The sequence below is a fragment of the Diabrotica virgifera genome, chromosome 6 (genome assembly GCF_917563875.1).
Source record: "Diabrotica virgifera virgifera chromosome 6, PGI_DIABVI_V3a".
In the NCBI taxonomy this organism is placed as follows: domain Eukaryota; kingdom Metazoa; phylum Arthropoda; class Insecta; order Coleoptera; family Chrysomelidae; genus Diabrotica; species Diabrotica virgifera.
The window spans coordinates 212673792-212698973 of NC_065448.1; the positions used below are offsets into that span (position 1 = coordinate 212673792).

Sequence of the window (25182 nt, forward strand, 5' to 3'; positions counted from 1 at the left end):
TTATGGGTACTTGAATTTTCTCCAGATGATTAATATTCCAAATGAAAGAAATGTGTTTTTAGACTTAATGTTTACAAATGTTTGTGATTTACAAGTAGCAAAAGCTTCAGATCCGATTTTTAAAAATAGTTATCATCACATAAGTTATACTTACAATATTAGTTTGTGTGAATGTCGAGGCAAGTCATTAGAATATACTGAATTTTATCATGATTTTGTAAACGCAGACTATGAAGGTCTCAATAACTATCTTTCAATGATACCTTGGGAAGACCATTTGAATTTGTCAAATGTTGATGATGCTTTAACAGAATTTTACAACATACTTAATATATCACTATCATTGTTTGTACCGGTGAAAAGATTTAGAACTTTTAGTTATCCAAAATGGTTTGATGTCAACTTGCGTTATTTAGTCGTACAGAAAAAAATTGCTCATAAAAATTATGTAGCTTCCTGTAATCAAGAGGATTGTGTGATTTTTTCAGAACTTAGGAGATTGTGTAAGGATCTATCAAATCAATGTTATAACACTTATCTGAATCAAGTAAATCATAATTTATGCAGTAATCCTAAGTACTTTTGGCAGTTTGTAAACAGTAAGAGAGCATCAAATGATTTACCAAACAGTATGTACTATGGTAGTGCTATATAGCAACAAACGGACAACAGATTGCAAACTGTTTCCGTCAATTTTTTTCAACAGTTTATTCTCCACAATCAAATATTAATAACTTGGAAGTAAAGGGAAACAACAATCTTTTTATACCTAATTTTTCAATATCAGTGAAAGATATTTTCAACAACATTTTATCCCTACCCAAACCCAATAAGTTAAGCAGTGGTCCAGATGGTATTCCCGATTACTTTCTAAAGAACTGTATATATTCACTAACTAATCCTTTATATCTTCTTTTTGAGTCATCATTAAAGACATCAGTTTTCCCAACTTTATGGAAGCACTCTTATATCTGCCCAATTTTTAAATCAGGTAATAAACAAGACATAACAAATTATCGAAGCGTTTGTAAACAATCCTCTATACCAAAATTTTTTGATAGACTATTGCACGATCAATTAAAATTTTATTGTAAAGAGCGTCTAATACACAATCAACATGGATTTTCTCAGAATAAATCAACGGTAACAAATTTAGTACTCTTTGAACAAAAATATTAAACGCGTTGGAGAATAAAAGTCAGATGGATTATCCCATTCCCGATGAAGACACAAAAATTATAATAAAATATATTTACTAAAAACACCAATCTATATTTTTTTCAGACTTTATTTGACACTGATAGATACAGTCGGAAAAATGAAAGAATACCCATGAACGATCACATCAATCACATATTTTGTATTTGCTGTTTTTTTTTCATAAATAACAAAGAAGAGAGATAGATTATTAATAATCTGAATAATATGTGATTGATGTGATCGTTCATGGGTATTCTTTCATTTTTTCGACTGTACGTAATTTGAAAGATTTAGCAACAACTTCAGACTGTCATGTGCGCGTACTTCATACTCCCGTTTTTATAAAAAATCACTCTCAATATTTTTTCCAATCGCGCCTAAAGACGTATAACTTCAAAAAAACTACAGAACAGTAATTGTAATATGATGTTTAAAAATTGTAAGCGAGTCTTTGTGTGAAAATCTCTCTCCATAACAATTATCCATTCGGAAAATGATCAGATACCGGAAACTGCCGCTTTCCTGACTTGATAACTCAATCTGTGCAAAACGGGAAATGCTGAGGTTCAAACCCACAGCTGGATTAATTGAGGCTTGGTATAGGGGATACGTAGGGGTCGGCCCAGGGGGTGCATCAAGGGCGGTGTTTATTGTCTCTCCTCTGTGGCATGTACATTATAGAGCAAAGTGACACACAGCTGTGTGTTAGTGTCTGTTTTGGTAATAATTGTAATGTAAATTGTCGGGGGACAGGCAAAGTTTGTAGATTCAGTTTCGCACGCTGTCGTTGTTAGATGAATCCTGCCAAGGAGGATAATCAATACGTCAAAGTACTCTGAAACAACTACAAACATACTAATTAGTAGAAGTTTGACAATGTACCACAAAGATGCGAAAATGCACAAATTTGTAGTTGCTTATTTGGTTTCTGGAATAATTATTTAATCTTACTTGTATTTCATTAAACTTCTATATTCTGTAACATAACTTTCAAGGTGAATTTATTAAATTAATTTTATTTTCAATGCCTACTGTTTAGTCGTTAAATTGATCAGAGATGCATTTTGTCCTCCATACTGTTAAGACTCGGACTTCAGATCTTCTTCTTGGTGGTGGTGGTCAAACGAAGTACAAGGAAAAATAAAAGAGAAGGGAAAATTATATAAAAAGTGGCAAGAAACCAGATCCGACACAGATTTTCAAAACTATATGGTGGCGAAAAAGGAACCGAAAGTAGCAGTAGCAAAAGTCAAAGCAGAAGCGTATTCAAACCTATACGACCAACTTGATACCAGGGAAGGCGAAACGAAGATATATAAAATAGCCAGAAAGCAAAGAAAGCAAAAGATTTTAGTCAGATTAGATGTATCCGAGATGAAAATAATAAAATACTAGTTCACGAAAAGGATGTCAAAAATAGATGGAGAAAATACTTTGACAGCTTATTAAATGAAGAATTTGACAGACAACCTGAAGAGCCAACGGAGACAGTAGCAGCAATGGTCACCAAAATAACAAACGAGGAAGTGGCTCAAGCGCTTCAAAAAATAAAGAAAGGAAAAGCGGTAGGACCAGATGATATTCCTGGGGAAGTATGGAGAGCATTGGCAGAGACAGGAACAAGGTGGCTAGCAGGTCTATTTAATAGAATTATGGAAGTTGGACAAATGCCAGACGAATGCCAGTATACTAGTACCTGTCTACAAAAACAAGGGAGATATACAACAATGTACAAACTACAGGGTTATAAAATTGCTTAGCCACACCATGAAAATATGGGAAAGACGTGAAGTGACCTAAATATCCGAGAATCAATTTGGCTTTATGCAGGGCAGATCAGCAACAGACGCAATTTTCATTATAAGACAGTTGATGGAAAAATACAGTAGTGAAGAAACAAACGCTTATATGGTATTCATTGATCTTGAGATAGCATATGATAGAGTTCCTCGAGAGATTCTGTGGTGGGCACTCAATAAGAAAGGAGTCCCTGGTGAATATGTAAGATTGTAAGGGATATGTATGAGGGAGTAACGACTAGTGTTAGGACAGGTGTGGGAGAGACTGATAAATTTCATGTGAAAGTAGGATTGCACCAAGGCTCAGTGCTCAGTCCGTATTTATTCTCATTACTTTTGGACCAGATAACAGCGAAACTACAGGGTAACATTCCATGGTGCTTAGTGTATGCTGATGATATCGTGTTAGTAGGAAATAGTGAAAGAGACTTAGAACAAAAACTGGAACAGTGGAGACAAGCTCTCGAGGAAAAAGGTTTAAAACTTAGTAGAACAAAGACAGAGTATTTGCAATGTTAATTTAAAGATGGAGTTTCTACAAATAAAATGGTATCTTTGGATGGTGAACTGATTGTAAAAAGCTTTAAGTACCTGGGATCGGTATTACAGAGTAATGGAGATGCATGCAGTAGAATTAGGGCTGGATGGATGAAGTGGAAGGAAGCGAGTGGTGTGGTGTGTGACAGGAAAATTCCAATGAAGTTGAAGGGAAAATTCTATAAAACAGTTATAAGACCGGCTATAATGTACGGAACTGAATGTTGGGCAGTGAAAAAGAAAGAGGAACAACGAATACATGTGGCGGAAATGAGAATGCTTAGATGGATGAGTGGAGTGACAAAAAAGGATAAAATTAAAAATGAGTATATTAAGGGAAGTCAAGGTGTGGCACCAATTGATGCCAAAATGAGAGAGCATAGGTTGAGATATTTTGGTCATGTTCAACGTTGAGACGCTAATCAGCCAATACGAAGAATTACTGAAGTGCAGATTCCTGGAAGGAGTAGGAGAGGAAGACCAAAGAAGACGTGGGGGGGAGACGATTAGGCAGGACATGTTGGTAAAGGGGATTAATATTGATATGACCCAAGATAGAATTGTATGGAGAAATGCAATTAGGGAAGCCAACCCCGCATAGGGATAACGCAAAGAGAATGATGACTTCAGATCTTCTTCTTCTTTGACTACCGTGCCCAAATTTTAGGCGTGGGTAGCTTCCATGACAATTTGCCGATATAGTTCTCGACCTGCGCGGCATGTAATAATTCACCTGCTGATAAGCCAGTCCATTGACAAAGGTTTCGGAGCCATGAATGTTTCTTTCTATCAATTCCTCAATCCGTCAATCTTTCCGTTGAGTATTAAGAGTATCTAGTATCTTCTACCTCTCATTATATGCCCCAGATATTCAAGTTTTCTCTTTTTTATCATCTTTATTAGTCATATAGTCATTCTGAGCCCTTGGCCTTTACCTACTCTGTTTAAGACTTCTCTGATTGAATTGCGTTGAACCCATAATATTTTGAGAATTCTACGATATGACCAAATCTCAAAGGCTTCTAATTTGTCCATGTTAACCTTCATGGTGCAGGTTTCACATCTATATAGTAACACAAAATTCATATAGTAATACTTCAAATCTACGACCGAAAGATAAAAATAACTATCATAGACAAGGCAAAAATAATCTACAGCACATTCACCAAGTGGCGAATTTTGAAGTAATAGACAGAATTGTATACTTGGTCTACCTGATAATCAACAATGACGGTTACTCAATTAATTAAAATTGCTAGATTAATTTATACATGGAAAACCCCAACAATAACAGAGACTTATAAGCTGAGGTTGGTCAATGCCCTTATTTTTCCAAAATTGCTTAGGTAGATGACACATGGACACCCAAAAACATCTAAATAAGATCTAAAGAATGTGGGTATACTGGCATACAGAAGCATTATAAGCGTATCCTGGACGAAATATAGAACCAACCTGTTAATTCTGGAAAAGCTTTATATAAAAAACAGGCTATTAAAAACATATTTTTCTTCATTAAGTAAGATGAAGGCTTTTTCGATTTTCCTGTTTGTGCTCTATTTCTCTCATGACTATTGTATTGTGTGCACATTATCCCCAAGCATGTTTGCATATCAGGGATATGTCCAAGTCTGTGCTTTTATTGTATAATTCGTGCTCATTTGTATTAACTCTTAGTGGTTTAGGGTTTTCTCAGATAGAAGTTGTTGCATTCGCAAGGTATTTTAATAAATACAGTTCTTTGATCTCTTGTGTGTCTTGTTGGGTTTGGTTTTGGAAAGAATAGATTTCAGGGCGTTTGGTGTTTTAAATACTATTGTGATGTATTTTTCCTGTCTTTTTTAGTTTTTCGGATAAGTCTTTCACATTTCATATTAATGTTATCTTTAATGTTAATCTTCAAGTTAATCTTTTTATGGGCATTTTGGTGTTTTGTTGGTTCTTTTCTTCAATCTTGTGAAATTCCGTGTTTATAAATGACAATGGAGAATCTTTGTTATTAAAATCTTTGTTATATCTTATATTTTTATAGAATCTCCTTTATTGGTAATCTTAAATAGATTTCGTCACACTAGATAGGTATACTCGAACTATTTCCTATATGAAAAAAGAAAAAAAAGACTTTTATTTTTTTTGATACATATTTACATCATCAAATTAATATCACGTGATTTGAAAAAACATGTCAAACAGAGGCTTCTAAAATATTTAACAACTCTTTATGCCTTACAGACGTACACTATTACGGCAAACCAATGTATTTTCACAGCAAAAATATTTACCTCTCACGTGGACGACACATATTTTTGTCGTCCTTTGTCAACACATTTGAATCGAAATTCTTTTTTATTCTTTATATTGTGGTAGCTCTAAACCAGTGAAAACAAACAACAATAGAGGTAGAAAAATATTTTTTAAATGCTGTATTATATTAAGCTGACGTATTTACCGGAACATTTTTTATGAATAAACTACGAATGAATGAAGTATGAATATAAAACTCACAGTAGATTTAAGTACAACTTTTAAAATTATAATAAAACTGTAGCAAGATTAATGTCTAGTTCAATGTTTTAAACGTTTGGTTTTTGTTTTTTTTTCTAAAACTATTTTTTTTTGCATCGGACAAATTTTTTTAGGTTTTTTGGATCATTCCAAATAGAAAAGACCTCAAGTGACTTTTCTGTAAATGTGATAGTTTTCGAGATAAAAGCGAATGAAATTTTAAAAATTGCAAAATTGGCCATATTTAACCCTCAAAAACTATGTGAAACACCAAAAATTTCAATGATACCAAGGTACGTAGATATTCTAAGAATATCGATTGATGAAGTCCCGAAGAGCTTTTTGCAATACAATATCGAAAACCTCTTTGTTTTTTAATTGCTAATCAAGCGGGAGCGACACTATTTTCAACCGTTACATGTGTATTATGTAATCAGAGAACATTTTTAGTTTAAAAAAATTGTTTAAAATTTTTTTGACACATTTTTGACCCTGGCAACATGCAAATTTGTTAATAGGGAACCTTTTTAAGTAAGATAGTGAAAAAAAAATTAATCAGAATATTTTTTCGCACATATAGGTATTTACGCATATTACATACAATTTTGTATACATGCAACGGTTAAAAATAGTGTAGCAACCGCTTGACTAGCAATTAAAAAACAAAGGGGTTTTCGATATTGCATTGCAAAAAGCTCTTCGGGACTTCATCAATCGGTATTATTAGAATATTTACGTACCTTGGTATCATTGAAATTTTCGGTTTTTTACATAGTTTTTGAAGGTTAAAAATGGCCAATTTTGCAATTTTTAAATTTTCAATCGCTTATATCTCGAAAACTATCACATTTACAGAAAAGTCACTTAAGATATTTTCTATTTGGAATGATCCAAAAAACCTAAAAAAATTTGTCCGATGCAAAAAAATTAGTTTTAGGAAAAAACAAAAAACAAACGTTTAAAGAAATTTTTGACTTTTTGATCCTGGCAACATACAAATTTGTTAAGAGGATATTTTCAAGAAAGGTGGTGAAAAAAAATTTAATCGAAATATTTTCCGCACATAATATTTACGCATGTTACATATTATACATTCAACAACGGTTGCCAATCAAGCGCCCGCTTGATTGGCAATTAAAAAACAAAGGGGTTTTCGATATTGTATTGCAAAAAACTCTTCGGGATCTCATCAATCGATGTTCAAAGATGTTCTTACCTTGGCAACATCGAAATTTTCAGTTTTTCACATAGTTCCTGGGGGTTAAAAATGGCCGATTTCGCAATTTTTAAATTTTTAATCGCTTGTATATGTCGAAAACAGAATATATAAGATTGTGCAAAAAATCCGAATCTGAATATTTTTCCTAGCGGATGCGCAGTGGTTTTCTGGACTAATTCTAAAACTTTAGGATAAGGGGGGATATGTGGAAATTAATAAAACTTAAGGACCTATTGAAACAATAAGAATCGATTGAGCCTACTTTTAGATAAGGGTGGTGGATATGGGACTTAAATGGGAGTCAAATGGTAAAGGGAGTTTAAATAATTATTGGGCTTCAGACGAAATAGTCAACGAAGCAACTAAACTTTGATCAGAAACACCAATAGATAATAAGGATTTAGAAGGAGTAAGTAATAACTTATTCATTTGCGAGTGGCTACTCTTGTTTTGATTGGAGAGCGACAGGTCGTAAAATACGGATTCGTTTAGGGAGACAAGGAACTAGCTACTAAAATCAATGAAATACTTACAGAAATGTCCTTAATAAATGGAAAACATAGAGATTATAACCTATTTAAAATGGGACACCGAATAAAAAATCTTCTTGTACCTTGAATTCACACCCAGGAGGCTGTGATCGGAAGGACTAATATCTTGAGGGACTTAAAGTACCCTTTTTAAAAAAATAGCCATGCCACATCTGTAGTATCAGAGCCAGCTATTATGTGACAAAATATAAATAAACAAATAATACAAACTACACATTCATATTTCTTTTTATTTATTAAAAATGAAATCAAAGTTGCCTTAATATGCAAAAATGTTTAGACTACAATATGCAAAAATCTTTAAAATGCATTTAATCAAAATTTACCAAAACATGTCAAAATATGCCAACTCTCAAATGTCAGGAGAGGTCACAAAGATTATAAATTAATCGATTATTTATTCTAAACAAATCATTATGGGTTAATTAAAATTTACACAATCACATGTGACAATTAGCAGGATACATAAAAAAATATTTACACACTCAACCCTTCATTGTGCCATAAAAGCAAAATTTTGAAAAAAGCGACTTCTACTTACGAGTGTATAATAATTGGTTGACGTTTAGAATACGTGCGAATGATGCGAATAAAGATGATTTGACGCAAAGGTACTCGATGGTGACACTACTTTCACAATGTCAACAGGTAAAATGACAATTGTCATTCATGAAATCCTTTCTTTTTTCTTAAAGAAAACTTTTTTGTGTTTTTTTAATATCTTTTAGCTATATGTTTAAATTATTTATTCGAGCTATATGTTCTATAAACCTTTTCATTATATATTTTATAAATGTCTCACATATTTACTTTTAAATAAGGAAATGATAATGTGTCTGGATTCATATAAGAAACCTTTCCTAACATGTCATTCTTGTGATATGCCTGACAGGCCCGTTGAGAGGGGGTACAGCCGGTACATTTTACCGGGGCGCAGCGATGTAAGGGGCCCGGCGTCAACCAGACCAAAAACGTAATATTTCCCGTTTTCTTTTGCTCTTCACATTATGTGCATATTGCGTTTAATTAACACTTGGCTATATTTTATGTATGAGCTTTATCTTTATTTTGAAATATGTTTTGTTTTATTCTAAAAACGGCGCAAGAAGCTTGCCAGATTTTTTGATGATTTGCCTGGGCCTAGTAGTAAACGCAACTGATAATTTTGAGTCCGACGAAATATTTCGCTGTGAAATATTTAATATTGTCACAGATTGTTTAAGCAATTAAGCAATTTAACCCGCTGAAGAGGAAAGATCCTTTAGTTGTCTTTTCCGCATTAAAACTGCTATGAAATCTACAATGAAATAACATCGGTTAACTGGTTTAGCAACTTTGGGCATTGATAATGATTTGGTAAAATCATGCGACTTTTAAAAAATTATAGACATCTTTGCCAACCAGAAAACTCTAAGGGTAAGAACAGAACAAGTAGGTCGAGGTGGAGGTGTAGGTCGCGGTGGATGCTACTAGTTAAGTCGCGGTCGATGTCGACAGCACATAGCAAGGAGGTCACCTGCGCTGTCAGTCGAGCTAGAACCACTATCAAGTGGAGTAGTTTAATGAAATTTGAATGACAAAAAGACTGTGCTTTTGCGATGTTGTGTCAGTCAAGTGATGATAGTGATGAAATGTCAGCTGTAAATAATCAGATCCTCCTTCATATTTCAAAAATTTACTGAATTTAATTACTTTAGAAATTCAAAAATAAACTGAATACAAAAAAGTGATTATACAGGGTGTTTCATTGGGAAACGGAAATATTTTAATGGTGAATAGAGGTCACCGAGCCGGCTCGAGATATAGTACATTTTTTGCCCTACCGACTTTAATAACCGAGTTACAGGGTGTTTTATCGATTTTGCCCATTTTTTTCCTAAGTCATAACTTTAGAACCACCCTGTATATTTTTTGATATTTGGTACACATATGTCTCATTTAAATCCCAAACGACCGACATACTAACCATAAGAAAAATCCAGGTCCGGAGTAACAATAAATTATAAAGTAATTGTGACCTTAAAACAACACCCTGTATATTGAAATTTTGAAAATCTGTTTGCATATTTGAAAAGAGCACAAAAAAGTAAGTTTAATGGTTCGCTTCAATTTTTCGGCCAGACAATTTTATGACTTTCATTTTGAAATTACATATATTGAATTTTTTAAGAACTTTGACATTAAAAAGCAGATATTATTAACTTTTAGTTATAAATTATTAAAGTTAATGAATAAATACTCGTTTTAAAAATAATCAATACTTATTTGCCACATTGGAACGACCCAATTACTAATGACAAGAAAAATCCAGGTCCGCATTAAGAAACAAATATAAAGTAATTGTGACCTTGAAACAACACACTGTATATTTAAATTTTGAAAATTTGTTTGTGTATTTTAAAAGAGCATAAAAAACTGCGTTAAAAGGTGCATGTCAAATTTTTGCGCAGATAATTTAATTACGGCAATTTTGAAATCATATTGATTAATTCTGTCAAGGTCACAAGAAGCTAACAAAAAATGAAGAACAATCCCAATGTACTTAGAAAATCGATTCGAAATATTTTAAAACGAGCAAGGAAATGCATCGAACAAAATAGCGGACATTTTGAGCAACTGTTATAGTTCAAATATTTTTAATTTATGTTAAATTGTGGAATTGTAACGAATTTTTGTTTTATTAGATATAGCAGTTTTTTTAATTCTTTACTAAATCATTAAAATATCCCAATTCTCGCAATTCTAATTTTTAATGATGTGCATATAGCTACAAATCCAGACAATAATATGAAGCCAGCGTAGTAAATAAGTATTAAGTATTTTTAAAATATGTATTGATTCATTCTTCTTCTTCTTCTTCTTGTGCCACTCCTATCGGTGATTGGAAATCATCAAGGCTACCCTGACTTTGTTTACAGCTGACCTAAAAAGTTCATTAGTGGTGCAGCCAAACCACTCTCAAATTCCGCATCCACGACATTCTTCTGCATTGATTCATTAAGATTAAATTATTATTAAAAGTTAACAATACCTGGTTTTTAATCTCAGAGTTCTTTAAAATTTCAATATAATTTCAAATTGATGTAATTAAATCAACGGCGAAAAAATTAAAATGTGCATTTGATCACAGTTTTTCATGCTCTTTTAAAATGCGCAATTTTTTTTTTTAATTTCAATATACAGGGAGTTGGTTCAAGGTCACAATTACTTGATATTTTTTTCTTAATCCGGACCTGGATTTTTCTTGTCATTAGTAATTGGGTCGTTCCAATGTGGTAAATAAGTATTTATTATTTTTATGAGTATTTATTCATTAACTTTAATAATTTATAACTAAAAGTTAATAATATCTGCTTTTTAATGTCAAAGTTCTTAAAAAATTCAATATAATTTCAAAATTAAAGTCATAAAATTGTCTGGCCGAAAAATTGAAGCGAACCATTAAACTTACTTTTTTGTGCTCTTTTCAAATATGCAAACAGATTTTTAAAATTTCAATATACATATACAGGGTGTTGTTTTAAGGTCACAATTACTTTATAATTTTTTGTTAATCCGGACCTGGATTTTTCTTTTGGTTAGTATGTCGGTCGTTTGGGTTTTGAATGAGACATATGTATACCAAATATCAAAAAAATATACAGGGTGGTTCGAAAGTTATGGCTTAGGAAAGAAATGGGCAAAATCGATAAAACACCCTGTAACTCGGTTATAAAAGTCGGTAGGGCAAAAAATGTACTATATCTAGAACCGGCTCGGTGACCTCTATTCACCATTAAAGTATTTCCGTTTCCCAATGAAACACCCTGTATAAAAAGTATCAACTCAGATAGCGCAGGTAATGACAACTTAGCTTAGAACGGACGAATCACAGGGAAGCATCCTTGTAGGCCGCGCGGTAGACATCCACGTAAAACAAACTATTTTTATTTTAAAAAGCATCGATGTAAACCTCCTGAATGGCATCGCGCTAAACCTCCACCGCGACTTACCTGCTCTGTTCTCTTCCATTCACTACAATGTGTTTGTTTTACATGGATGTCGACATCGACCGCGACCTTCACCTCCACCTCCACCGCGACCCACTAGTTATGTTCTTACCCTAAAAGTACCTGTATTTTATATTAAAATTTATATAAAAAAATTTATATTTGAAATGTTTCTTATTATTTATTATTGATAATTTTATTTCTTATAAAAATTAAACAATTTTTTTGCTCTTCGATTTCTGCGGGGGCCCGCTCTTCATTTGTTACCGGGGCCCGCTCATCTTTCTCGGCGGCCCTGAATGCCTGAAAAGTCAGTCTCAGTCATGTCGGTCAGATAGTCAAGCAGGCCAAGCAAACGAAACACTTACGGCCGGTTTCACAAAGTAAAGTTAACTTGTGGTTAAGGGATAACCAGAGGTTACCCCAAAATATGCGTTTTAGTTTTAGGTCAACGGCGAAGTATGGTTAACTCACAGAATTTTTAACCAGAGGTTGGAGTGGGTTACCCTTATGGGTATACCCAAAAGGGTAACGATTATGAAACTGAAACGCATATTTGGGGGTAATTTTGAGGTTATCTCTTAACCACAAGTTAACTTTACTTTGTGAAACCGGCCGTTAGAGCCTGTACACATGCGTGAGTTAGACGCCGTGTTTGCCTACTGCCGCGTTTCTAGTTACCAAGGAGCAAATAGTATCGTACACATGCAAGCGCGCGTGTATCAGGTAAACCGCGGCGTTAAACGCTGTCATGTGTACGGTACCTTAGACTAGAATACGCTGATGTGTCAGATCAACCTTTGAATGAGCAATAGGGCTTTTCATTCACAGTCATTTGTTTCGAGCTTCTGTCATATGTCGTATAATCCGTGTATATTAAATATTAGACACAGATTATACAACATGTGACAAAAGCTCGAAACAAATTACAATCGATGAAAAGCCCTATTGGGCCGGATATGGGGGCTTGCACTCGTTATTACTCTATAGATCCATACCGGACAAGCATGCATGCCTAAAAAACCTGAATAATACTTCTTGTAAAGGTGCCATACCGAAATGTTAGATAGGCAGGATTAAATTATATTTTTAGCAGCATGGCGAAGCATTTCATAGCTGATTTCTGTCCATTGGCGAATATTACACAGTCATGACATCTTTCTGCAACCTGGTCCCCTCTTACCCTTTATCTTTCCTTCTAGCACTAGTTGCTGTATCGTTCTCCTCGTAATATGAGCTCCATATTTGCCGTCTTCTTACTTTTTACATAATAAAAAAGTTCCCTATCCTGGTGACCCGCCCTGTAGATTCGAAACAGGCACTGAAATTCGCAAAGAAAATGAATAACTTGGCAATTAACCGAAATAAATCTATTATGAAAGTTATAGTATTATTCTCATTAATTCAAGAATATACGGCTGTATATATATTGTATTTTACACCAACGTTTTCAAATGTAAACAGATTCGCTTTAACAAAGCTTGTAAGTAAATGTAACGCTAGAAAATCTCGGAAAATATAGGCTACTAGCTTACGGAATGCACAAATAACTTCATTCGTAAACTTTCATTGGCAAATACGGAGGATAAATTATTCGTATGTTTAAATCGAGGGCATATACAACATTATAATAGAAGTGGATAAAATTATACGATGCAGTTATACTTGTTTACATACTATTAGTCGTTTGAACAGAAACAAGGATTTCTATCCGATTGTTTAATCCGCACATTGGTTTTAATATCAATTCATTGTTGATAACTTGGGTTATTATGTAAGTTATTGTATTTCAAAAAAAATCTGCAAACTTAAAACTTAACCATTGGTTATCAAATTCCTTCAGGCGTGTCAGTCTTTCATTACTATAAGGAAAGTAGATTAGATTATAATGTATACAGAATTACTATACAATATATACCAGCTAGCAACAACCACTTTTAAATTACATAGAAATGGAAAATAGACAATGCATATCTAAACAAATTAAAAATTTCTGGTTTGGAGAAGAATGTTACGAATTCCGTGAACTCGCCACAGGATAAATAATTCAATTTTAGATTAGCTAAAGGTTAGCAAACTCCACCAAAGTAAATCTCCAACAATTGAAATACTTTGGACATGTTATGAGCGCAGACACGGGAAGCATGAAAAGCTTACTTATTATCTTAGATAGCAGATTTATTATCCAAGGAAAGCTAATTATCCAAAGATCGACCAAATTACAGGAATATACAAAAGACTTATGAGTTAAACGAAATGACCTGAAACATAGATCTCTGTAGGAGACGGTCAATACACGACATCATGATGGCCATTAAACTCCCTCCAGGGCATCAGCACTGAAAAGAGAGACCTAAATAAATTACGTTTCGCTGTATGCTATAGTCAGCAAGTTGGTTTAAATATAAATATATATTATAAGACTAAAATAATGACAAACTAAGTACCCAACCACCACATGAATATGAATTTATAAAAAAAATAGAACTGCTAGATACATATCGCACACCTAGTTCAATTGTGCCACAACTGCAAAAAATTCGAATTTTGGGTTAAGACTGTAAAATAATGCCTATATAATGGCCCATCTAATGCAATACAGCCTGAACTAAAATATTGTTTTGGATAAGTATAAAGTAAGTTACTTCGGTATTTCACTGTAGGGTTTTTGGAGGTTTTTAAAATGCAATACGGCCATAACTGGGAGATGTGGCGATAATATACACTGCCACAATACAACCGATGTAATTCAATACGTTCAATACGGCCACAACTGCAAAAATCAAGAGAGATGTGGCGATAATATACACTGCCACAATACAACCGGTATAATTCAATACGGCCACAACTGCAAAAATCAATTGATTTTTTCATTATATTGCCGCCGTATCTCCTAAGTATTGTTTTATAAATGACTTTCTTCACAATGCAATATCGCCATAACTATCAAAACAATAATAACGTTTTATTTTTAATAATAAATTCTAATAAGATCCAGCCAATAAGTGTATAATTTACTACCTAAATTGTAATTTTGAAGCCAGTCACTCTCAAAATAAATTATTTACAGGGCATAACGCATTTACTACAGAACGTTTTGCTCATTTCTCGAGAATATTTTGTTTTGCACTTGTGGCACTATTGAACTAGGTGTGCGATATGTATATCATATTATATGGGACATAAAATTAGGATTTTGTAAAAATACATATTACATATTACTACCTAGGGCATCTCTTGGCCTGACACTGCGATTTTTTACGGATGTATTGTGCTTCCCTTTGTCACTTAAAGCTCCTTATCCAGGTCTATCCTCTTAATGGGGTTCCAAAATCTTGAGAAAGGTCTTCTCATGTAGAATGTTTCCTCGTCTTCTAGACAGAACAGACAAGTATCCTATTTCTTCAAGATTCAAGCCTATACGATTCTGATGCTTACTGATCCTCCAGTGTCCAGCCAGCAGCCCCATTATCATCATCTTGACAATCCTTCGATTGTGGGTTAGTAAATCAGCTATGCATTTAGCAGAATTCATTGGCCGCTATTTTGTGTGCATTCACAATTCCCAAGCAAAGCTATGGGTCTATTAACATCGTACAAGCACCTACTCGAACCCATTTATCAGCTTTCTTGTTGCCACGGTACCATTTCTGCCCAAGAACCCAAGTTGCTAATATATTCCGATGTTCAACCTAGGATAGGGTATCTAAATAGTCCTACAAAACCTAAAATTAACCTCCTTAGAAATTAGCGCCTTAAAGCTGCTTGGCCATTTGACTAGATAACGATTGGATGTTCTCCACTTGTCCACTTATTAGATACTTTGTATAGCGGCAACTTCAGTCTGTAATATGGTGACATATGCTCCCAAGCTGATCCGGATTTCTGTTCTTGCTCTTATGCTGTATACCTATACCAGACCTTTACCTGTATCAAATTTGGAGTCGTCTGTATACCAACTGGACTTCATGGAGGAACTGTCCCTACAAGAACCCCAATGTATTTGGTTCCAACAAGACGGTGTCTCATACTAACTTAATGTTAGAAAATGTCTTGTACATATTCACTGAGAAAGTGAACAGATACTCAAATCTTTTTTTGATTGCCACATTCCCTGTCTTAACCTCTGTAGATTATTTTTTATGGGATTACTTTTTTACTTGAAACAAAAAGTTGAATAGAATGAGCCGTGTCAATTGGAAAAGATCATTTCTAAATCATGCTAAGAAATTTCGCCAGCTGTGATAAAAAAGATGTATTACTGCACGTATTCATTACGTTATCCAATGGATACAGTATACAGTATGCGCTCCTCTACATATAAACCGCCACCGATTGATTCACCAAGGTGAACATCGAGGGGGAGCCCCAACGTATCCACTATGTGGAGAAGTTACACGGAGCACCAACATGATGGGTACGTGCCTTTACAGGAATGCCATTGGAACGATTTTGTGTATTGGATGAGAGAAAGGATATGTCGAAGTATTAGTGGAATGGGTGAATATTAAATTAATATTGTTACTTTAGTTACACAACTTTGATTATGCGTATTTACTTATTTAAAAAAATGCTTATAGTATGTACCTTTCATTACGTATTTATATTGCAAAATAGAAAACCTTTAGAATGGAAAGGCGATCATGTTTTTATTAATTTCAAGAGATATATCATAAATTGCAAGGCATTATTAGGTAAAGTAGAAATAATGGCAAGCTTATAAATAAAGTTCTAATCTTGCGTGTTTCTCGAGGAACACAGGAAAGAACTGAAGGTTATTTTTATTTAAAAGATTCCTGTAATTAACTTCTCGGAACTTCCCTTGACTTTCGATAGCTTCGATTAGTATTTGGTCAGCATACAGAACTTTGTATTAAATTACTTCAAAACAAGTCACGATTAACTGGATTCAGCTCAAATCGAATTTATTTAACATGTTTTTTTAACCTTATCTTGGTGTATGTACATTATATGCAAGCTGACAAGGATATCTATTCAATCCAATTTTAAAATATTTAATTTGTGTTTTTTGTCGGTTTAATGTTTGGCCCTAAAATCATTACTAAAATTAAATTTAAAAAATGCTAGATCCTTTGTAAAAGGTATATTTAAAATTCACTAAATAAGAATTACATTACATCACAGAACTTTTTCGGATTGAAAAATCCATCATCAGTGTTAATCAAAGCCCTAAAATAAGTATAGCCTAATTATAATTAGTACCCTTAAGCACCAACCCTTTACCCTGAATAGCAAAACTATACATACTTTATAATGAGAGAAGCTTCATGACTCAAGAACATTTATACCATGTATACCAGGTTCACAATTATAGCGCCTAGACTTACACAATTATATGCATAATTTTGGTAAGCGGTAAACCAAGCAATAAACACAGCAGAGGTTTAAAAAGCTTTGAACTTTTGGAAGGGCCGTGTTAAGTTCAACGACCGTACGAATTTTATAATTATGAGGTATTTTTTTTCTTTTATATCATTCTCTTTGCCTTATCCCTATGCCGGGTCGGCTTCCCTAATTGCATTTCTCCACACAATTCTATCCTGGGTCATATAAATATTAATCCCCTTTACCAACATGTCCTGCCTAATCGTCTCCCCCCACGTCTTCTTTGGTCTTCCTCTCCTACTCCTTCCAGGAATCTGCACTTTAGCTACTCTTCGTATTGGATGATTAACGTCTCGACGTTGAACATGACCAAACCATCTCAACCTATACTCTCTCATTTTGGCATCAATTGGTGCCACCTAGACTTCCCCTAATATACTCATTTTTAATTTTATCCTTTCTTGTCACTCCACTCATCCATCTAAGCATTCTCATCTCCGCCACATGCATTCGTTGTTCCTCTTTCTTTTTCACTGCCCAACATTCAGTTCCATACATCATAGCCGGTCTTATGGCTGTTTTATAGAATTTTCCTTTCAGCTTCATTGGAACTTTTCTGTCACATAATACACCACTCGCTTAGCCACACCACCAAGGAATAGTCGAACTGAACCGACCACAGGTGCGTAGTCGGTTCAGTTCGGCTATTCCTATTCCGTTCCGCGGAACCTTAAGTTCGTTTTACGGCTACTGCTAGCGTAAATTTGTCGCCTTGGAGCCTTAGCGGGTCTGATCGTCTCCTTCAAACAAAAATTCCAGAACAAAGGTGGAGTAATTTAAATAAGAGAGCTTTTATGAAATGAATTTCGACTCGATTCGAGTTCTCTGCTTAACCCAGGTATAACCATACCAACAGGCACCGCTAGGAAAACATTCCACTTTGGGTTCAGAGACCCATATGAAACGAGTCTGTGTACTCTCTACAGAGTATGGCATTAGTAAAATAATAAAATAAGAAAATCTACGGTTTCGTTTTGATTAAAATCTGTCTTCCTCCATCCCCCGATAGTACTATTTCTAGGTCTACCTGTTTTCAAGGAGGCTCGGAGGAAGACCGATTTTTACCATCACGGCCGTAGATTCTCGATAGAGCTTTTATGAGCCTGACTGAGTTAATGTCTGTAGTGTGTGCATATAATTTAAAATTAAAGACTAATAAATTAAGTGTTTTACTTAAATTAAAGTTAATAAGTAAATAAGTAAAAACGTAACAGTAAATAGCAAAATGACTGGGGGATATTTTTCATAACAACATTCATTTAAATTGTGTGAGAATTATTGTATTATATTCAACGTTCTTCTATCCTTCAGTTAGATTTTGTTTCTGTTCTGACACTTTAAAAATACTCGTATATCAGTTAGTGGTAAACGAAATCATTTTAAAGATTCGAAATCCGTTAAAACTTCTCTTAGCAGTTTATTTACTCGAAGTTCGTTCGTTGCAGTTGCAGTAGTGTGTATCTGAGTGGAGTTTGGAATTGGTAGTATTGAACTCGGGATTTGGAAGGCACAATATTTGAAATTGAGGCTTCAAAACATACAAAAGAAGTAACAATTGATGAACGGAGTACTTTAGAAGTATGGTGTTATTTGGACAGTTCGTTCAGTATTTAAAAGTGTATATTTTTATCTCTTTGTGTTATGAAGTTTTTTCCTGATTTTTCTATATAAACTTTTGAAAAACCTCTGTAGAATAGTTTTAAAAATCCATTTGTGAACATTTCCCAATTTAGTCCGTTCTTTAACGGTAAAATATTGCAAAACCTCTACATTTTAAAGAACCGCTTGGATTGACATGAAAATTGGCATACACATAGCTAACAAGCCAAAGAAAAAAAGTGATATTGTGCCGATATGTGCTTTTGCCCTGGGGGTGGTTTTCACCCCCTCTTGGGGGCGAAAAAATATTCGTCCAAAGAAAGTCAGGAAATGGGTAAACTGGCTAATTTTAAGTAACTTTTGTTTTATAGAGTTTTTTCACTAAGTCAATACTTTTCGAGTTATTTGGCGTTGAATATGTTCATTTTTTCAACAAAATAACCACGCTTTTAGACGGTTTTTCGCAAATAACTCAAATAGTAAGTATATTCACTCGCAAATAACTCGAAAAGTGTTGACTTGGCGGAAAAGCTCTATAGAACAAAAGTTACTTAAAATTAGTCAGTTTACCCATTTCCGGACTTATTTTGGACATATATTTTTTCACCCCCAAGAGGGGGTGAAAGTCACTCCCAGGGCAAAAGCACACATCGGCACAATATTACTTTTTTTCTTTGACATGTAAGCTATGCGTATGCCAAATTTCATGTCAATCCAAGCGGTTCTTTAAAATTTAGAGCAAAAACCGTGAAAGAATGGACTAATTTTTGGGTCCGTAGTTTTTGTATAGCTGTTTAAATTAAAGTCAGAACTACTTAAAAGTCTAGCCAAGTTATTCCAGAACTGCATTAATGCAGTTAATGCAGTAATGCACAAATCCCCAAAAAATAGAAGACATCCTTCATATCTACTAACCATAGAAAGGCAAAAGTGACGAATGTGATAACAACGGGGGCATTGCTGTGACAAACTCGGTTAGCAGAATATATGGCAAATTGTTGAAATACAGAATAGATAACGAATAAAAAGATATAGAAGCTGAAAAACAAGCGGAACAAGAACATTGGGAGTTTGTCCTTGATTAGGATTAAACAGTACCTACAATATGTTGTCATTTAGAACCACCAACTTGTGATGGCGGAAGATTTTAAGTATATGAAATATATGACGGCCAGTGTATCGTGTATATGTGTATTTTTGCAAGACAGTACTACCTTGTTTTGGAAAAGAGGAAATATCTGACATATATAGGTACTTGGGAATGACCATCACAAAAAAGTAACTGTGGACAGGACCATAGAGGAAAGATACAGCAAAGAGGAAGGAAAGCAGTCACCATGCTCGACGCTATCCTTTGGTATAGATCGATAGCAAATAGCAACAAACATAAAATATATATCACAAGTGTCAAAAATCTAATAATTTACAGTAGCGAAGCCTGGCAGCTAAAAGATGGGTATAAGAGGAAACTCTAGGTGACGAAACTAGATTTCTGGAGATGTGCATCAGGAAAATCTAGATTGGAGAAGAGTAACTAACGAAAAAATATGAGAAATCATAAAGGTACCGCCACCATAGAAGATGAAATCGTAACATAATAACATATATGGTACTGACAAGTTCATATAATGACCGAGGATCAACTTTCAAAGCAGATCCTAATGTGGACTTCACATGGAAGAAGCGGAAGACCATGTTTCAGCTGAAAAGAAGATGTAGTTAAATATTACACAATAAGTCAAACATGAAAAATATCCTAAAATGAGAGAAAGAGAGGGAGAGAGAGAGAGAGAGAGAGGGAGAGAGAGAGAGAAAGAGAGAGAGTGTGTAAAACATAGGTTGCTGGATACAGATATGAGAACTCTTACCAGTAGATAATTTTAGACAAGGCGAAAACGGCGGGTTCGTTGGGAAAAATATTCCCATGAGATTTTTTTGCATAATTACATTCGTGAGACATCCCAGAATAAGGTTCTTTTTCAAGGTAAATTTTTTTTAACAACTTTTTTTAATCAAATTGCAAAAATCAATATTTTTGGCCCGGACAATCTTTTTGTAGGTTTTTGGACCATTCTGGATAAAAAAGGTCCCTTATAATTTTTCTCTAAAGCTGATCGTTTTCGAGTTATAAGCAATTTAAAATTGACAAAAAAAAACGAAAAATGGCGATTTTCAAGGCTTAATAACTTGGTTAAAAGTTATTATTATGAAAGTCAGAAAGTGACTAAATCAAAGTTTATTGGCCCCCCTACAAGATCCCGAAGTCTAACACTGTTGCAAAAGGTGAACATACCCGCTATTGAATTGTTTTGTTTTGTTGTTAATTTTGCTTTGTTTTGTTAATTTTAGTGCGTTTGATATTTTTAATTAAATAAACTTTCAAAACAGTGTTTTTATTTACAGCTCTTACAAGAAAAGAGATATTCGGATAATTCAAAAAACAAAACCTTAGTAATACCTCCAGGGTAATACAAAAGGAGTATGAAACAAAATCAGCCCTCCAATTTTTTCACAGAATTTTTTAAAGTTAAGAGAAAAAACAACTCTTCCATTTACCTCCGGATAATACCATCTAAGCAAAAAAATTGTTAACAACTGGCCATGTTCGTCATCAGTACAGGGTGTCTCTAAATAAGTGCGACAAACTTTAAGGGGTAATTTTACATGAGAAAATAATGACAATTTGTTTTATAATCATAATATGTCCGCAAACGCTTCGTTACGATCCCGAGATACGGGATGTTCAATTTTTTTACAACCTGACGATTTATTTATTGCTTTAAAACCAGTTGAGATATGCAGATCGAATTCGGTGGGCTTTAAAACGTAGTTATTGCACATTTTTTGACATATAATTAAGAATTTTATATTCACCATTGGCGTGCGTACGGGTAATATTATCGGTCATAATACCCGTTTGTGCGCCACTGGTGAATATTAAATTCTTAATTGTATGTCAAAAAATGTGCAATAACTACGTCTTAAAACCCACCAAATTTGATTTGCACATCTCAACTGGTTTTAAAGCAATAAGTAAATCATAGGTTTGTAAAAAAATTGAACATCCCGTATCTCGGAAACGAAGCGTTTGCGGACACATGATTATAAAGCAAATTGTCATTATTTTTTCATGTACAATAACCCCTTAAAGTTTTGTGCAAATATTTTAGAAACACCCTGTACTGATGACGAACATGGCCAGTTGTTAAAGTACCTAACTTTTTTATTATCCAACATAAGCGAATGAATCGAAAGACAAAATGTTAAGAAATCCTGAGGCTATAGTTGGGTTTTAATTTCAGTATTTTATAAATGCCAGAATAGTCCACAGGGTGATGCGAACTTTGAGAAAAAAACACAGTTTGATTCGTACACCCCGTATACAATGATAGTTTGACTGTCTAGCATCAATACTATTACAGAGATATTGTCAATGAATAAGGCTATAACGTGGTACAAAATCACTTAAATCGGACAACAGGTTTAGGAAATTTGAAACATCAAAAATGACCAAATTTTTAGTGGATCGATTTTTTTGCACCGCAGTGTAGATTGTCAAACTTAATAATAAATTTTGGGTGGCGGAATTTTGTGCCGGTGAGTGTATTTTAAAATCTGGAGGTTCTCTCTGTCGTTTTTTAAATGTTTAATATTTGTAGCTGTAGTATGTACGTGCAATATCCCTTTGTAGTATAATTGTTATTGTAATATAAATAATATCTACTCTTATAAAACTATCACAGAAAGTAGTTTTTATTGTTTCATTCAGCACACACAATTACTTTCGAAACTTTTAACGAGGAAAACATTTTCGCATTACAAAAAGGGCAAGAACCTTGTTAAGAACCACTTGCTGAAGTGTACTTCATATCGTATTCCGATCTCTGAACTTATGTAATATACAATAACGGGTTTCTGGACTGCTATAGTCACAAGAAAGCCAGACTCCAACGTAAACTTTGAGGAAACATAATTAATCTACTTAAAAGACCCAAACTTTACTATTTAATCTAGTAATACGAGTTTACTTGTTGATCAGCCGAAGTAATTACTTAGAACATATTTACATTCCGTGGCGATGAGTTTGCACCGAGGGTATAATAATGGTTTAAAATGCGTCGTATATTTCATGGTTTATGGTAATACCTTTTTTATTGTTACTTTTAGTGTAGTCTGGGCAAAGCCTACTGGGGAGGATTTTGTTTGGATCTCTACCTACCGTGGAGAAAAGGGAATTAGTTCCTTTTCTCTAATTGGACATCAGCTTATTTTTAGGACCAAACTGGCGTCAACCAAGCGATATTTTCCTTCGATAACACTGGGGAACACATTTTTGGTTGAGTTAGATCTGACACTTGTAGCCCAGTCGGGATAGCATTTGACCTTTTGCATTATGAGCTGCCCCAAATTTTATTTTTCTAGTCTTTAGGGGGGTCAATAGTAGTATACATTTAAAATCTCGACTGAATTTGACCGTTGCGTTAGCCGCCATCTTGATTTTAAACAAGAACCGTTTTTGCTCAATATCTCCGCCATTTTCAACAATTCTCTTTATTTTTGTTTATGTACGATTATGTCGTAAAGTTAATAATAAATGAGACAATTCAATAATTATGCTTCCCCTCCGTTTCCACTATTTTCCCCGTTAACTCGGAGAATATTGATCGCATAAAAAAATTGTGGAAAAGAAATTGTAGGAAATTGCGTTTCCAACAATTTTAGTTCCTACCGTTTTTGTCGAGAAAAGTTAAAAACGGCGGAGATATTAAGCAACAACGGTTCTCCTTTAAAATCAATTTGGCGGCTAATGCAACCGCGGAATTCAGTCGAGATTTTAAATTTACACTACTATTGATCTCCCCTAATGGATATAATTATAAAATTTGCGGCAGCTCGGAAACAAGATTCAATTCAGTAATTATGCTCCCCCCACCACTTTTTACTATTTTACCACTTAACTCGGAAAATATCAATCGCATGAAAAAAATTGTTAAACAGAAATTGTAGGAAATCATATTTGGAACAATTTTAGTTGAAAATGGCGTAGATATTGAACAACAACAATTGCTACAAAATCAGTCAGGTCTTACGCTCACGCCATTATCGCATACGTACTACCTTAAATATTAACTTTAGCAAAAATGAAAGAGATTAAAATTGTGTAGAATGTAATTCTCTCTATTTTTGTATAGCCGTAAAACTAATAATAAACGAGATAATTCAATAATTATGTTCTAACTGTCACTATTTTCCGCCATAACTCGGAAAATATCGACGGCACGAAAAAATTGTAACAATAGAAATGATAGAAAATTACATTTTCAACAATTTTTGTTGTTATACTTTTTGTCGAAAAGTTGAAAAAGGCGGTTATATATTGAGCAAAAACGGTTCTCGTTTAAAATCAAGATGGCGGCTAACGCAACGGCGGAATTCAGTCGAGATTTTAAATTTACACTACTATTGACCCCCCTAAAGATTAGAAAAATAAAATTTGGGGCAGCTCCTAATGCAAGGTTAGGCCTGTTATTCGTCTAACTCGACGGGACTATTGTTTTTCACTAATTTTTGGCGTCTGAATCTGAGAATAACCTCAGATTTTGTCTATCACGTCAACTTTTTAAACTGTGCCCATTGAGTGCCCATTAAATGTAAAAATATACAGGGTGTTCCATTTAAAAAAAAACGAAGTTATTAGCCACTTCCGGTCTAACCGGAAATAGAAAATAGATGAAAATATTTTCATTAAATAGATCACTCTTCAAAACCCCTTCATTCCAATTTTCATGATTCTGTTGCCTTTAGTTCTCGAGGTATTTCTAATAGGACTTTTATCTGCCTCACCCTGTATTTACCTGTGCAAATGAGTCTGTCACGTACATTTGAGTTAGCTCCACTAATTTATTTGGTATTTCCATTTCTAGCTATCCATAGACTGCTTCTTTCTATCGAATCATGTTTGCTGGAAATCTAAGAAAATTTGGTGTATGTATAGTCCAGGGCGCATCTGTATTGAGATGGACGTTGAGAGGTGAGTCACCTTTTGTTTGCAGAAATTGCTTGAAAATAACTTAAATAATAATATTTGAATTATCCTCCCACTCAAAATGGTCCGGAACATTGTTTAAATAATCAAAATGTCAAAATATGAAGGAAAAATTCGGCTTTTTTATTGGTTTTTTGATTATAACTTTAAAACTATTTATTTCTGAGAAAAGTTGTACTGACATAAAAGTTGCGTAATCAAATTTTCTACAATATAGAATTGGTTCAAAATTTAAAAAATGGTCACCCTTTTTGCAAAATAGCAATAATTGCGAAAAAAACCATACAAAAACAAGTATTCGCATTTTACGTTTTTCAACCATTTATGCTAC

General features: G+C 34.0%; 1 protein-coding gene and 1 long non-coding RNA gene across 2 annotated transcripts in view; one reads left to right on the forward strand and one right to left on the reverse strand.

Moving 5' to 3' along the window:
* The window catches only part of LOC126886691 (muscle M-line assembly protein unc-89), a 554873-nt gene that overhangs the window by 275805 nt on the left and 253886 nt on the right, over positions 1-25182 (forward strand). The gene's annotated exons all lie outside the window — the stretch shown is intronic.
* The window catches only part of LOC126886694 (uncharacterized), a 35264-nt gene continuing 21694 nt past the window's right edge, over positions 11613-25182 (reverse strand). The window contains exon 2 of the long non-coding RNA XR_007698755.1: positions 11613-11869. This is a non-coding gene — a long non-coding RNA (uncharacterized LOC126886694). The remainder of the gene's footprint in view (positions 11870-25182) is intronic.